Source organism: Bombus affinis, chromosome 9 (genome assembly GCF_024516045.1).
Source record: "Bombus affinis isolate iyBomAffi1 chromosome 9, iyBomAffi1.2, whole genome shotgun sequence".
In the NCBI taxonomy this organism is placed as follows: domain Eukaryota; kingdom Metazoa; phylum Arthropoda; class Insecta; order Hymenoptera; family Apidae; genus Bombus; species Bombus affinis.
In genome coordinates, this window is record NC_066352.1 from 15686446 (window position 1) to 15699577 (window position 13132).

The 13132-nt window shown below is 40.3% G+C and overlaps 1 long non-coding RNA gene across 1 annotated transcript in view; it reads left to right on the plus strand.

The window, feature by feature from the left end:
- Nucleotides 1-261: 261 nt before the first annotated feature.
- Nucleotides 262-13132, plus strand: part of LOC126919991 (uncharacterized) — a 72429-nt gene continuing 59558 nt past the window's right edge. The window contains exons 1-2 of the long non-coding RNA XR_007711859.1: nucleotides 262-359; nucleotides 1263-1608. This is a non-coding gene — a long non-coding RNA (uncharacterized LOC126919991). The remainder of the gene's footprint in view (nucleotides 360-1262; nucleotides 1609-13132) is intronic.

A 13132-nucleotide genomic window follows, 5' to 3' on the forward strand; every position in this document is an offset into this window, starting at 1 on the left:
TCAAATAGTCCATACTGTCGATGGTTCTCCTATTCATACAGAAATGAATCGTAAAGTATAATTCGTATCACAAACGAAAGCATAAACAGTCACTTTACACTGTTCCACGTTTAAACTATCGGACTTTGAATTATTCTATACCAAAACATCAAGAAACGAAATATTCAGTCGCGCACCTTTTTCACGAAATCTTGTTACGGAACAACTGTTACCAACTGCCATCTATCGGCAAGGCAACGGACTACTTGCGCGTTTTTATGTGCTTCTCGCAAAAAAGGCGGGTTTCACGGGATTCAGTGTTGGTCGCGTGACAGTTATTTTATCCTAAAATTGTCAAACGATTTGTCATTGATACACAGGTAAGCTTATATCGTAATACGCTACTAAGTATTTGGATTAGTTGAAATATTTCGAAAATTAAATTCCATATTAGCATGGAAAAGAAGCATATGGCATAGTTGCATTCTTTCGTGCATACATATATGAATAGTTTGTGCACTTTAACCTGTATTCCATTATCAATCAACGCTAACATCCAACGATAAGTATACGTATGTCGTTTCTTCAACGAAATCATATTTTAAAAGAATCATATTCTTAACGTTGAAAAATGTACTTGCTACTGTATCTTCTTGGAGAATTTGAATCAGGATGCTTACACACTGTTTACACTGCTTATGCATGCTTTGTCTTTTCGACTTTTCGATAATCCAACTATGTCGCGAAAGTAAAAAAGAGTGTTAGGTTAGGTAAAATAGTTAAATTGTTGCTTGTTATCCTATTCGCTATTGTTATTTCATGCTACTTTATTATTTATCAAATATACGTATGTGACGATATTAGTCGTCCAAATCATGCAAATATATTGAAAATATCAAAACGGTATAATATATTTAATATATATATAGTATATAGTATACTCGTTATTTAATATAGTATTTAATATAGATATGCATCTTAGGAAACAAAGCATTGTTACATATTTTCTATGAAAATTTTCTAAGCCTGTTAGAATCTTTACATCATTCATATTTTTGTGTGTTTTAAAACTATTATCCGCTTATTATAACCGTTATAAGATACTGTGAAAAACGAACGTAACGTTTGCTCGCCAACTCACTTACAAACATTGTTTAAACAATCATTTCCAAAATATCTCACTCATGATTTTTAATATTCGATGAAACAACATAATGTCAACAGATTCGATAAACATGTTAAAAGATGGTAGTATATTTTCACGAATGTATCCGCTGTTGTAGAAACGAGATGCATCAAGGCAAAGTTCAAAGTGAGATTCCTCGACGACAGGGGTAACGAGTGTCCAGCAATCTTCTAAAGAGAAGTCTTCCTGGAGTCCTTTTCCGTACTGTCGTGGAACCAAGTCCCAGGAGGAGCCAGAACACCGTAGGTAGACCAGATTTATGTGCAAAACTCGAACCGTCGCGTCCCCCTTCGTTCGAGCTGACGGGGATGCAAGAAACGATCCCGGAGGATTCCAGGATAAACTTGCTTCTAACGATCGACGGATCTGCATGGACGACAACCTGGAGATTTGCTGTTTGAAATTTTCGTCACCCTCAAAGAGATTGCCAGTACATCGATGCGGTGAGTCACATAGATATCAAACAATTATATCGTTCTTTAGGCGTGCTTTAGCAAAAATATGCAAAATATAATGAAACTATTTTGCATATTTTATATATTCTTGCGTGTGCGTTTTGCGCATTTTCGCACTTTGCGATTTCCTAGACACGCGGATCTAGACGTAAGAAACTCGAATCTAATGAAAAAACATAAATGCAAGCGTCTCGTGGGATAAAAGTTTCTCACGCGACACTGAAAACGAATCTGTCAACTATAAAAGGGAGATTTAGTAATTTTTGTTTCGCGTCTTTTCTGGCAAAGTTACGGCCACCTGTTTTCAAACATTAAATATTCCGCGCAACAGTGTTACATTCTGTAATATTCAACTCGTATAGCTACTCTGGATGCGCCTTCAGTTTTGTTTCAATCTTTTCTGCTTCCATTTACATGACTTTCTCTCTTTATGCCTCTTAGATGATATCGCTGTTGCTTTTCTTATGTCCAGATACATGACTGGAACTTACAAAAGGAGTAGGTATTTTGGCCACGGTGTCCGGTTTAAATATTAAAATTTAAGAGTGGGAACTTTGTAACTACATACATATGTACGTCCATCCAGTGCTATTTAATATTCCGCTCGGTGGCTTCCATCGGTTTTAAGAACTTTTCGTTATAAATTCTTACCTTCGCTTTGTCCAAATAAATTAACCCCGAAAGACTATCATGGCTGAAATTTCACCCCATTCCGTTTCATTATTATCGTCGCCGTGTTATTTGTAACCGCTGGAAATAACAACTTTTCTACGTCTCAGCATAGTACACCGCTGTATACGTTATTTATTTCTATAGGCAATATCATAGAAAGGATAATGGAAAGTACCGGAGTAAAATTTCACGCGTGATAGCGTGAACGTGATTTTCTTTGGCGATAGCTTCTAAGGGTTAATGTTTCTACTGTTTGAAAAATCGAATAGCACTCGTCTAACGCCAAGACTATTTCGTTTTCCTCCGACACGCCGTTTATTCATGCATGTATCGAACGATTCGACTCTTGAACGAACCGACAATCCGTAAATACAGACGCATGAAAATCCAACATGAGGCTTAACGATCCAGTAGACCCGATTGGTGGTTACTTGCTCGTCTAGTCACCTAATTGTAATTTCCAAGGGGCGCGCGATGCATTAGAACATGATCACGTATGTATGTGACACGTCAGCCGGTTGCGACGATGTTCCGTGTCCTGCGTGGGAACCGTCCAGGTCACGCGTCTAAGATCCGCGCGCGGAATCGCCAAGTGGCCGAGTAGCAGACGTCGCGTACTCGCCCGCTGGAAAACGACCAGCCGGGCCCTCTCCGCTTTCGATATCTATGCTTTCCAGTGCACTCGAATTGTCACGTTTGCGCTTTAAAGAACCAAGCTATTTATTTCCATAGCCTCTACGCGTTCGCCGCGATTCACCGAGTTAACGTACCAACGAATACGGAACCGCGTTTCTATCTTATAATATAATGTTATTATATAATCTTATAATATAATGTTATAAAACGATGTTTCGTGTACACCTTGATTTTACCGAATCGATATTCATCAATTTTTCTTTCGTAGCTCATTATTATTATCATCGTCATTGTATTTATTTATACGGATAATGAGTCGTCGCTGTTATGTTTATTATATCGGTCAAGTTTGAAATTTCACATTCGAAGATGCACGTACGAGACAGCTATTTCAAACATACGAGATACTTTCAGAGATTATAAAGGTATATGAACAGTCATCTATTTATTACATCGATAAACTTCAATTCAATAGTATTTAGTAAGTATGATGTATGTATGTAAGTATGATATACGTATATACACATATATCAAGATATCAACTCGTCAACGTATCACAGTGTTATCCGACACATTGTTCGTATAGACGAGATAGAGATGTTACATCGAGGCTTTTGATCTCAACTACAAGGTGTAACTAATTGTTCGATAACAAACTGCGACGTTAGATCTTAAGAGCAAACTGTGACTTGACTTGAACCGAAGTGTAACTAGTGTCAAATGTAATCAACTGAACTTCCAAACTATGTACCAAAGAAATGTAAACTCGATTCTCTGTTTTCACAAAGTTACGAGGTTGAATTCACAAGTCAAAGGATCCTATTCTTCGGCTAGGAATAGAAAGATCCTGTTTAAAAAATCTTCTGTCAAAAAAATGATTCGACCGTTCTTTTTCGCTCGGAAAGTTTAGCTTTATTCGTTTCTTCGAAAAATCAAAGATCAACTAGAACGTACGAAGGAACAAATATAGACAGGACGTTCGAAAAAATAATATGAATTTTAATATTTCAAGACTTGGTCAAAGTAGAAGCTCGGCATGCTATTCCTTTTGCCTTTTTCACCCAAATAACCGATATTTTTAGAAACTTGCAACAGATCGAACTTTGAAATTTGAATCGCAAAATTCTTTCAACGTGTTGTGTGAGTCTTCATTCGCCTTTTTCCTCTTTTCTTATTTTCAAGAATCAGATACTAATTTAAATTTTCGGTCAATTCGTATAGATAAAAATGCAAGTTTTGCCACATGAATGACAGGAATACTGATTTTCGATAAGAAATACGAGGCAAATGTTGTTCGGACGTAGTTGAGACACATTTGGGCCTGACGTATTCGATTTTCGACTCATTCAAAGTCAACGGGGGCGACACTCAAATATCAGGAAATTGCTAGGTGAATGAATAAGAGAAAGGAACAACAGTATTCACACAGGCTACGTTACTCTTTGTTTTACGATCAACGAAAATAGAGAGTCAGAATCAGAATCAGAATCAGAATCAGAATCAATGGTCATAGATTCTGTACATGTTTAAGGAAATTCAAGTTTTCATCGTATCTTTCTAAATATTATAACATATTATATGTAATAATATATCTCACATATCTTTGCGTATTATCTAAATTTTCAACGCGCGCGTAAACACCCGCAGTCTAATCGTCGATTCTCGTTCATCATTGAACTTTCCACGTATTCCTACATATTTTATTTTCTGCCTTTCTCCCCAAGATATCTGTAGGTACGTGCTTTTTAAACTCTAAGGGTTAAACGAGACTCCACTGTTTGTAGCATGCAGTTTATAGTATGCTCGGGCATACGATACGACGAGTCCATTCAATGATTCGAACGTTTCCGAAAGCGTGCGCGTTCGTGGATAAAAAAGAAATTCGGCACATTCATTCAGCATCGATCATACATACGGATCGGAACACGTGAATCATATTCATATCTGATTCGAATAACAATGGCGGTGAAGGATCGCGAGTATTGTTATGCGGCAACATGACGGGCCGGTGGCATTCCGTCATGCTCGCGTTTCCCAGATCGAAATAATGCTATGCGGACATTATAATCGTAAATATGGGGCCTCCAGCCCCGTTAGGAATCTGCCTGGCACCCACCTATTTCAAAAGAGAATCATAATTTATTATTACATCGGTTCCGAGCTGAATAATAATCGGCCGCGAGCAACTCTTCCGAGAATCAGGTCGAGTTTCGATCGATCTTTGAATACTTACGCGAGCCTCGATCCTCATCCGCGCGCTTCCTTTGCTTGTTCTCCTGTTTCCTTTTACTTACTCGCCATTCCAATCGATCGTAGAAATTTTCTATGAAAAGTAACATCTTTCCTACCTTTATAATGTATGTATACTTTGGACGTGAACTATCTGTCTGTCCGTCGATGCATACAGATAAATAGAGCTCCACTATGATTTATATTTCATATGTTTCTCTAATTACATATTGTTAATTGCGAAATAATTACATACTGTTGCTGTTCGGTAATATGCCTGTCCACGTATCCTTTTGCCAATATCGCAAACACGTACCGCTACACGATGTACTCGAATCGATTCATATTATTAATCTATAAAGGAATATCTATGGATGTAAGGTTTATAAGAATGAACGAAACGTCTGTTCACGAATGAGGTACTTGTTATTTTATCATTTTAGTTGAACATTAACACGATTTAGAACTGGATTTCTGTCAAAATTGTAAACACGATTATTACATAGCGTTAAACAGTCATTTTCTAAAACATAAACTTAAACTTCCGCGTCGAGACAAACTCCTAGACATTTTGATGGTTACAACCAGGTTGAATATCTCTTAAAGCGTTCAACGCAGAAATAATCAAGAGCATGATTTTTTCCGACTTTTTCCGAGCAACGATTACAACGAACTGATCCAAGTAGTTAATCGAATTTTTCCCAGGCAACCGTCCACTCTCCTATTCCGAACGTGGAACTTATGGTAGTTATAGGAGCGTCCGATAAATCGAAGAAACCAGTCATGGAATACCAATCGAACCAATGGCCTCCAGTGGACGTGGCGCGACATTGAAAGGAATGTAAATGCGTTATGAACGTCGGCCCAGTTCCACACGGTGTCACAGATCGTCTGCAGCTTACAGATTGCCCCATAAACGGAGCTCGGTTCGAAAACGCACGACTCGAGCCATGGACGATGTACGTGATACGCGGTATTCGAGAATTTTGTCAGCAGAAACCGTTTGGGAATACGCTGGATCGACGAAATTTTTATTACCGACTAGCAATGGGCGCACCCATTCGCTCTGTCACTTGGCGATTTCTCAAGAAATTTATGTTATTCGATCTTTCTAAAAAACAATCAGAATGTTGGGTGGTCTGGAAAATTAGCGGCAAACTATCCTTATCGTACGATAATTCTGAAGGATAGTCCAAAATGATTGATTATATGGAAAACTCGGCGAGATTTTTTGAACATTTTTTATTGTAAGAAGCGTAGGAAAAGTGGTAATTTTTGATCATCGAAGCATTGATTTGTTGAAAGAATCCACAGTGCTTGAAAATCTATATAAATTATCGATATATATAATATATCGAATTCAGGGATTTCAGAAGGTTTGGTAGAGAGCGTGCAAAGAAATTCGAAAATTTTCAAGTCCATTGCTAGCGGATACCAGCTTGTGCATTCGTAGCACGTAGCATCTTTCTGAATATCGCACGAAATGTGCTGTTTAACACGAACCGATTTCGCAACCACGGAATTCGCGCGTAGCTATTTCGGTTCCGACACGTAAACGTTCCTGTGGTTTCTGAATTTTATACGGAATTACCATTATACCTGTATATCGTTATTATCGTTATTATCGTTGTTATTATTAAATCTAAATAGACGAAACAAATGAATTCCGAAAAAATCTTGCACCAGCCATCGACATCCACCAGTATTATTCTCGCGCCAAGCAAACCACGAAAGAAGCGCTCGCCCAACCGTTAACACGTCGCATTAGTGTCGCAATCGCGATGCAGTGGTTAACCAGATAAATCGACTCGTTGATCGCGAAAGAAAACTTGTCTAGGGAATTTCCCGATTTTTGCCGCGTGGTCAGCCTCGCGGGGTTCCCTGGACGTCGCGTCTCGCCGCATCGATGGTCGATCGCATTCGAGAATCGATGTTTCGTTAAAGGCTGCTTGGACCACCATGATCGACGGGACGAGCATCGCGGTGTCAATTAATGAGTCGAGAGGGGGGGGGGCGGGCGGAAGGAAGAGGAGGAGGAGGAACGGTACGTGGAACGAGGACCGCGGGACCAAAGCAAAAGACCGAGGCTCCGCTGGTTTTGTCGCTCGGTTCCTGGTAGTCAGCCATAATAAATACATAATATACACATAAAGGCGAGCCGGCGCGATCGAAATGATCAAGAGAAATCGTCGATCGTCCTGGCAGGGCGCCGTGGGTGGCTCCGGCTACCGATCGTTTCGAACCTCGAATGAAAATCTCCACGCTATCTGCCTTGCTTGAGCGATTACACTCTACTCTTTTCGGCCACCTAATCGACCAACTACGCTTCTTTCGGTCGTTCCTTATTCGATCGCTATCCCTTTCGCGACCGGTTTGTTCGAAATCGTTCCAACAAACATGGGCATTACATCGACGGATCTCTAGGTGATGACGGGCCTCTTCATTTTATCCGTTCGAAGCTGGCATTAAGCTTGATTTCAGAATCAAGCAAGAAGTTAGAAGCGAAGAGATTTGAACTGGTACCACCTTGGATGAAATTAATCTTACATGTATTCGAGTAGTAGCGGCTCTTTCGCGTTAAGATAAGATTGAATTATTAAACATTCGTAAGTCGAGCGTGACAAACTTGTTGCCTCGATTATAATCGTCTCGCTATTAACTCGGAGAATAATTGACCGATATTCGATTCCACTATATCTTTCTACTACTGTCGCTACGTGGCGCATTAAAATTACGCGTATTTTAACGAAAACATCGTGCATGATATACGATAGCAAGTAGGAAAAATTTCAAACGCTATTTACACTTGACCCATCGTCAGCTGACTACGTTTCACCGCGTCTGGTAACGATTCGTCGTCAGTGGATGTACGAAGCCGTCGTCAGCGTTTTTGTGCTCCCTAATTTCGGACGGTCCGTGTTCATTTTTATTGCGATTCCTGCGATCCGTTCAGTTCCCGCTTTGGATTTTACGGCGGTTTCTTTCTGCAATGTCCCCGATTCTGATGATCGCGCGCGTGAGAATTGTGCGAAACAGCCGGTGAACATCAGCAAACGCGAAAAACGAGGGTCAGAGGGGTTAGCTACAGCAACGGAGGACAGCTTCATCTCCGAGGTGGTCTCGTGTGCCAGCAAAAACTTCCACGCGCAATATCTCTCTCCTTTAATTTCCTCTAAATATGCACAATTTTTCGGAAATTTGAAAAATTCGATTCCTAAGCAGAAATACGTTCTATACGACCAATTGATATTATCAAATAGATGTTGTAGCAAGTATTTTGTACATTTTTTTTTTACTGTTAAATTTCCACGAGCAACTCACCCGATTATCGTCGTTCTTTTTTCATATCGAACATCTTATCGAATATCTTTACAAGCTTAACAATAAGCATAATAAGCAATTGAACATGTTCGCATCTCCGTGTAAATAAGAAACAGCCAAGCTCTGCTGCAAAGTAACACAATTTTCAACAAACACGAAACCAATCGTGACAACTTTTTTCACTGGTGCAAATAGCACTTTTAGTTAGCCTTAGCGTTCGCTTATCTGGTCGATGGATCGGCCGGTCGATTCGAGGGATCCGTTCTTACCGATCGATAAATAACGAGCACGCATGCGCTTCTGGCGTAGACTTATTTAATAATTTATATTATGCGCGTGCACATAAATCGACCTGGCCTGGCGAAGAAAGCCATGATGTATGGGATAATTTGACGTATAGCGAGGCCACCGATCGTACCGGCCATGTACGGCTGAATGACCGACTGTAAATTACTGGCACGTCGCGTAAAAACAACAACGGGGCTGGCTGTCCGGCCTCCCTTGACCGACGCACGTCGACGTCCATCGGCGTCGATGCCTCATCGACACTCGAATCCCCATTAACTGTTGCCTGACGCGAACGCTGAATCCACTTCGTCCTGCAAGATGCTCGCGTAGACTGTGTACACCGCGATTCCAACGTGTTCCGATTCACCTTTGCCTTCTTTGCCGGCGAGAAAAACGCGAGATCAAGCGCTCGATAGGGTTGCAAAGCGTTTCGCATTGATTTTTCTGACGGAGCAATATTTTACCATTTTCTCAGTCATCTGTTTGTATCTCGGCGCTTGATCTTTGATTCCGGGTTCCGTTCTTCAAGAGTCGAGAAATATTCATCTCCATCATATTATATATATATATATATATATATATATATATATATATATATATATGTTTATCACGCTGCGTCCCTAGCCAATATCGTTTTCTTCATTTTTTCATTTAATTTCTTATACTTTCCTGTTATACCTAGACGAATGTGCCACGTTCACAGTTTCGCCAATATAGGTACTATAGGTACTATAGGTAATAGGAGCGCGTGTTATCAAATGAACCCATCAATAGGCTTGCTTTGCAAACGATTTATTCGAGAGGAAAATTAAAAGAAGAAGAAAACATGGAGCAACTATACGTAAGTGGTGTTCTTCTTATCTAAAATATCGTTATTCGTTCCTGCCAATTAACTCGAAATTCTCTCAGAAAAAATTTGGAAAGTAAAAACCATCTAGCCCAAATGTATAGGGATTGAGCGAAAGAGGAGAGCAGCGAGAAAGTTGGTGGCGAACCTCGTTAATTTATAACGCGTCTTCCGTCTCCCGTCTCCCGTCTCCCGTCTCCCGTCTCCCGTCTTCCGTCTTCCGTCTTCCGTCTTCCGTCTTCCGTCTTCCGTCTTCCGTGGTAAACGAAATTACGTAAAGGGCGTTAAAAACATTTCGAAAGCGGAGCACGAAGACGGCGCAAAGATGGCGGAAAAACAAGCAGGGCGAAATGGCCAGCTAACGTATTCGCCTCGAGTAGACGGTAGACAGTAGACAGGGATCTCAGGTAACGATTTTAACGGCATCGTCCATTAAAGGCTCCGTCATTATTCACAATTTGAGCTAAACCCTCCGTTTCCGGGATCAGCACCCCGAACGACTTTTAATTACCTACATATCAAACGACACGACGGAGGGACACGATTATTGATTGTTTCCCTGTTTATTGTATATTTTAAATTTAATTCGGAGTCGCAGGGAGGCGAGCTCTACCGGCAATAGCTGTCAAACGGTGCCTCGTTTTTAAATCCCTCTTGTAAAGTAAAATGAGACAAGTCTCCTACTCTCTACCACCCCTGCTCTTTCTGTTACTTCGGGCTAGACTCGTCCCCTTGCCACCCCCTACCCGCCCGCCCGCTCGTCGTCCCCCCCCCCTGCCTACCCCCTTCCTGCCCCCTTCCTCACCCTTTCTTTGTCTCTGATAATTCGCATCGATACGACATACGAAAGACGAATCGAGACGGAAGATGTTGCCGAAGATTCGACGTTTCGACTTTTTATTGGCTGAGCCGTGATTGCGTTTCCCCATCATACTTGATCGCGCCGACGCGACGTCGATATCGATCGTAGTGTTCCTTCGCTTTCTATCGAATTTATTGAAAATAACGAGTAACGAGATCAACTAATTACTCGAATAAAAGAAGAAAAACCGAGTAAACGAACTATCGACGACAAACGCTTAACAGTCAGTTGAAAACCAAAGATACGAGTATAGATGTATGATAAATGAATTCAAACGTATATCGTTTTACGAATAATGAGCAAATAAGAATAAGCCAAGGAACCACGCACGCAAATAGCAATAATTGTCTTTAGCTCTTTCGAATAACGCGTCGCTGTTTCTCCGATTCTCGCAAAAGTTGTTACGGGATCGCAGATAGCTCGCTTCCGGTCGCGCAGTGACTCCTCATCCGTTGCAGCATACTAGTTCTTCCGGTCATTAAGTAGGGGGTCACCCTGTAATTTGCAGAGACATTATACGAGTTGATTAAAATAATAATGCCGAGCTGGCATGGTACGGCACAGTCGATGAGCGGCAGACCGGGTCGAAACGAATCGGCTTATGAATATTGATCCCCATCCGGTGTTCGGTAATAAACATATCGTGCGGCATCGTTTTTACATTCGCATCACAATGGAGTCGAGCGAATGTAATGTCACCGGTGGCCACGGATTATTGTAATCGAATTATTTCACGTCCGCTTTTTCGCCGCTCTTCTTTTTCCATCAGCGCCAATTGAATATTTATAGTTGCCACAAGTCCACGGCTAATTACGCAGCTCGAGGCACGATGTTACGCTGACTATAAGTGAGACTGCCTTTTTGCAGTCGAGTGGCTCGTCTGTAAATCGAAATGGAGCCACTGGACAGTTTGATGAGTTTGACGATTCTGTTTTCTTTCTTCCGAATGGATGGATATCTGGCACCTTGTTAACAAAATTGATTGGTCTTGGCGAAGCTACAAGTACTTAATATAATGTACAAGTTACGCAACCGACCGTAAGAAGCAATAATTTCTTTTCTTGTATCATTTATAGCCGATAATCTTTGAATTTTCAGAGTTGAGCTCTATGAAGAATGTCATTTATATAAATTCGTTGCATCTGTGTTAATTGTAACAATAATAATGGTAATAATGATAATAATAATAATAATAATAATAATTGTAAGACAGAAAACGCGTAAAACTATATGAAACGAATGAAGATGAAATAGCGAAAAGCCAGCAATATAAGGACGGGGGTCCATGTAAGATCGCAGGGGGCCGTCGAACAAGCGAGGGCAACTCTTACTACCGTTAGGTAGCGGAACCCCCGCTGACAATTCGGCCCCCCCATCGACACCTGACAACCTGCTGGCTGCTACCTACAAATTGCCTTGCGTCCTGACCCCTGCCATTCCGATACTTATCATCGGTTGTCTGATACGAGCGTCTCAACCTGCGCCAACTTTCAAAGTTTTCAACGATTTCTAAAAATTGGAAACAAAAAAAAAAAAAGGTAAAAATTTTCTCATTAGTAAAAAGATATAATCTAAGATATGATCTAATCAAAAAGCAGAAGTGACGGTAACTAGACAGGCGCGTATGTATTAGTGAAAGTTTATATCAACGTAAAATTGATCGTTGAGTGTTGTAACAGACGAAAGAAATTTCAAACTCTCTATTGTATGGTACAAAAGGTTAAACGTGGACATTCGCGTACGATTAATAAACACGATAGAATTAACGTAGAATTTTGAAATTACTTTATTCCGCTTACGTTATCGACTACTGCTATGATCGTTCAATCTGAATCGACTGATCGCAAAAACTGATACATGTAAATAAGTAACTCGAAATAGCTTGAAGTACCTTTCTAACGGCTCTCTGTTTATTTTCATAAAAATGTGAAGATAAAATAGAACGAAATTTCTGTGGAACGAAATTCGGAAGATCGTTACATGTATGTACAACGTTCCATATTATGTTCGACGAACAGGAGGGCAGATCCGCGAACAGATACGAAAGAAATAACAAGAACGATGGGTCAAGTATATAAATCCAAGAGCGAATACCACACGGTGGCCCCCACACTGTTAATTACTGGACCACACATCTCGCCACGTTGTCCTTTCAACGTGTAAATTCCAGGTATAACATTCTATGACGAATCGGTGCAAGAAAAGAACCCATTCCCTCCTATCCTCGAATGGACTGGTCTTCTCTTCTCCCTAAACGAGCCAATGACGGATCAAATATTAAGAATATCCAACCGTCTAATTAGAAATCAGATTTCTCTGCCTCCGTTAATTCCTTTCCCGAACATCATTGAATTCTGTTTTCTTTTTTTTTTTTTCTTCTCTTTTTCTTTCTTTTTTACACGGTGCTTATGAAAAGAAATTCCAGAGATTCGTTTAACCGGTATCTTTTCGTCCATTTTTTTCGTCCATTCTGTTAGATCTTATATTTTTATAAAGTTTAATGAAATCGAGGAACTTACAAACGCTATGATAAGCTATTGTCCATCTTTTATGCCTCTAATTTGTGCGATGGTCCTCTAGTAAAGTATCTACTACTTCAATTTTGACAAGTACAATCGTCACGCGTTATTTTACTTCATCTTACCGTTAATCTCTTA